The sequence below is a fragment of the Lepeophtheirus salmonis genome, unplaced genomic scaffold (genome assembly GCF_016086655.4).
Source record: "Lepeophtheirus salmonis unplaced genomic scaffold, UVic_Lsal_1.4 unplaced_contig_1108_pilon, whole genome shotgun sequence".
Taxonomy (NCBI): Eukaryota; Metazoa; Arthropoda; class Copepoda; order Siphonostomatoida; family Caligidae; genus Lepeophtheirus; species Lepeophtheirus salmonis.
In genome coordinates this window covers 1-3146 of record NW_027289402.1, presented here as the reverse complement: position 1 = coordinate 3146, position 3146 = coordinate 1, and the positions used below count along the sequence as shown (strand labels likewise).

The window sequence follows — 3146 nt, the reverse complement described above, 5'->3', positions numbered from 1 at the left end:
ATTGAGATAAGTTATTTCTGTGTTATATACATCACGGAAACTGAAGGACTCTTAGAAATGAAATATCTTTCTTGGGGTAACAGACAAAGAAGAGTTAACTTAAGAACATAAGAACTTCAGAATTTCCATGAAGAAGAATTGGATGGACGATGAGAACTCATTCTGTTCCTCAATTGGGCTTTCAGTAGCTTATTCTGTCTTTTTATGCAACTCATTAGTTGTTATAGCAGTATAAAATTATACCGTAGAATAATTTGGAGGAATTTATGAATTTTTGAACATGGAGGCAATTATTCAACCTTGAAAGGGAAGGAACATCTGCACAATGAACGATCCTTCCATTAAAGAAAATGATATCCACCTAGTGAGGCAACAGAGACAAGATCTCTTGAACAAAACATCAACACAAGATCAAAAAGCGTGTTGCTAAATATCCAAATGGAAAAATATGTACTCCGAGGGAAAATGGAAAGATGGAAATCCAATTAAATGCAATCCAGGCGGAGGAGAAACTTTTTAAGGCTAATAAAATAAATGATTATCAATATTACTTAGGTAAGCGACAAACTATAGTATTTATTTCAGGGAGATACAAGGACTCTCTTAATTAATCTAGACTGCTCTATTAGAATAAGAAACGCACCCCGGTATCTGAAGTTGGGCTAGATATTTAGCTCGTTTCCTTAGTATTGATAGAAACTACAATGCTTAGTTACCTTGATATGGTGATCGAATCATCGTTACTTCAAAGAAGATAATGGGTTGGAAATGTGTTCCCCTGGATACCAGCACGCTCAAGAAATCTGGTATCTGTTTTTACAGGTTCTTAGATTCAATGTACCCCCTAAACAAGAGCTCCAATTAAAGTGTGAAAGAGTCATTCCAAGATTAAAAGTTAACACAAAAAAAAAAAAGCCAAATTTATTAGACAATAACTAAGAATTCAAGAATCTGCAGCCTCCATCTCACAGATGACGATTTCATCACCAAGTCAGTCGACAAGCAACATGGCCATGGGCACCAACGAAACAAAGATATAAAACAAAGGTAAGACTGAACAGACTTGTATACTTATAGTTATTAGCTAATTGAAAATTAATTATTAATTTGTAGGGGTTGAAAGATGACACTGTTCTGTCAGTGTGGACAAATCTTCTTTAGTATCTCTCCTCACCTCCAGTACCCCTAGACCTACCCTAGCAGTATCAATCAGTCAAAAACTTCAACTCGACTATGAACGTCAAAAAGCCATTGGGTTGAGATGTTCATGAAAGAAGAGGTTGAAGCAGCTCAAGATTTATATAAGAAGTTATCTCAAGAGACACTCCCCTCAGAATTTACTCTTCTTAAATCGCCAAAATTATCCATAGACAAGCTTAAAGCTACGAGGGCCAAGGGCCTTGAAATCAAAGCCAGCCTTAAAATAGAAGATGCCCTCATCTTCAAAGTTTTTAAAGACCATCACAGGATTAACACCAGTGCACTTTCCCACTGCCTAATCAAAAATCACAGGAAGATTAAATATGTTACGGAAGTAATCAACATATCTGCATATATGGGATCATGGAGAAATTCAGGAACAATGAGGCATATGAAGTCATCATGCCCCTCTTACGTAGAATCTTCAAACATGGAGCCAGCTCAATTATCACGGGCAGATAACGCTACTCTTCATGAGCCCCAAATCTATGAGATACTTACCAGGTCTTCTCTCCGTTCGTATCCTATGGCAAACCGTAAGCACAGCCCTCTATAATAAAATCTATATTTTACTCTTACAATACCCTAGTCCCAAGCATCTCTGGGATCTGTCAATTTTAGTGACTATAGAGACTGGATTGCCTGTTTCAACTCTTAAATATCTTGGAGCAAGTATAAAAGACGTAAATAGCAGAGAACTCAATGTTACTCTCATCATTGATGAGGTGTACTCAGCGCAAAGACTTGAATATGTGAGAGGCAAGCTCTTTGGTTGTGAGGACAATCAACCGACCTAAACAGCTCTAACATTAATGATCTAGTCTGCTGGAGGAAAGAATATGGATATTGTTTCACTTTTCCCAGTGCTTATATAATTTATGATATCCCTAAAAATGGGAGATATTCAATCAGTTTTTATTATTTTCGACAGAATTGAGATTAAATATTAACTTTACGTTTGATCCGAAATAAAAGTTGAAAAATGAGAAACTGTTGTTTGATTATTTACTTTGCACAACTTTTTTGACTGTTTCGCAGTTCAACCTATATTTGATGTAATATGTTTTGAACAAGCGAACCAGATATTAGCAAGATAAATTACTAAAAGTTAACATATAGATCTGACAATGTAAAATAACGAAGTATCTTGAAGATTCCATAAATTAATTCCTAAAAAAAGATAAAATTGGATACTGATTTTCCGTGGAGCTCTGTTTGGATTGTCATACAAGGACCTTTATATTGATTCTATTTATTTCTAAAGGCTAAAACTGTAAAATATTGATTGCCTGATTGTTCAACGGCAATCGCACATGACCCTAAAGTATATATGTTTAATGAGGGCTAACAAATTAATATGATTCATTCAATGTAAGTAAATAAATGGAGTAGCCAGTAGGATCACCTAATAAAATCCGCTCTATTAGTCCATTACATTAAATACCAAAGATTGTTCTTATACACGTATTTCCACCTTTGAAGTAAACAAGACTATAGATTTTTGTACCTCCAATTTTTAAACGTTTGATCGTTGCCTCATTTGAAAATGTTGAAGTTTGATTTGATAAAGTTGATCACTTGGGCTTAAAAAAACTCCCCAGACATTCCAACGACTCATCGGTTCTGTTTTGAGCGAATTAAAAATGTTTTCTTGTATCTTGATGATATATTGATTGTTTCTCGGACAAGGGATGAACATTGGCAGTCCATAAATGCAGTTTTGTTGCAGCTTAAAACTTCCGGTTTGGTACTTTCTCTTGCAAAATGCAAGTTTTTCAGGGACTCTGTTGAATTCCTTGGAGATTCTATTTCACCGGAGGGTTTTAAACCCCTTAAATCGAAAGTTGAAGCCATTGCAAGGATTTCATCTCCAAATCGAAAGATGATTTACAGAGATTTTTAGGCATGGCTCAATTCTATTCACAATTCATCAAAAATTTGTCAAA

General features: G+C 35.2%; 2 long non-coding RNA genes across 2 annotated transcripts; both read left to right on the top strand.

The window, feature by feature from the left end:
• The first annotated feature begins 245 nt into the window (after window positions 1-245).
• Window positions 246-1507, top strand: LOC139907435 (uncharacterized). Its single transcript, XR_011784036.1, has 3 exons — window positions 246-555; window positions 617-1047; window positions 1114-1507. It is a non-coding gene; the product is annotated as an uncharacterized lncRNA (long non-coding RNA).
• An 11-nt stretch (window positions 1508-1518) lies between these two features.
• Window positions 1519-2190, top strand: LOC121130722 (uncharacterized). Its single transcript, XR_005868781.2, has 2 exons — window positions 1519-1736; window positions 1790-2190. It is a non-coding gene; the product is annotated as an uncharacterized lncRNA (long non-coding RNA).
• The last annotated feature ends 956 nt before the right edge of the window (window positions 2191-3146 follow it).